This window comes from Haplochromis burtoni, unplaced genomic scaffold, assembly GCF_018398535.1.
Source record: "Haplochromis burtoni strain Fernald_Lab_line unplaced genomic scaffold, NCSU_Asbu1 Contig_26, whole genome shotgun sequence".
Lineage (NCBI taxonomy): Eukaryota > Metazoa > Chordata > Actinopteri > Cichliformes > Cichlidae > Haplochromis > Haplochromis burtoni.
Window position 1 is genome coordinate 923203 of NW_024582387.1, and position 542 is coordinate 923744.

The following is a 542-nucleotide window of genomic DNA, read 5'->3' on the forward strand; positions in this document are numbered from 1 at the left end:
TGTAGCATTCTGCCTGTTAGCTTAGCACAACAACAACAACAACAACAACGAAAAGGCGCTCTCTCACCCAGGAAACACACAGTCGCAGAGAGAGAGAGAGAGAGAGAGCGTCGCCCTGTAACCATGGCAACCGCAACGCTGCCGCCTGAAACAACAGATAGCTGTCAAACAAAAGCAAACAGTCCTGACCCGCGACAAAATGAAACAGGAAAGTACCGCAGTGTAATCCATTTATTTCAACAAAGTAACTGTATTCTGAATACCACCTTTTTAAACGGTAACTGTAACGGAATACAGTTACACATATTTTGTATTTTAAATACGTAACGGCGGTACATGTATTCCGTTACTCCCCAACACTGCACTTAAGGTATAGAGAACAATGTTATTGTTAGCCCAATGTGCAGCCATTATCTGGGTCATCCTGCTGTTAAACAAGTTGCATCATTAATATACCAGCGTCCTGAAGTTATTTAACAGTTTTACTACAATGCAATTTTCTCATTTTAGCTTGTTAATAGACAACATTTAATCTGGAGAAA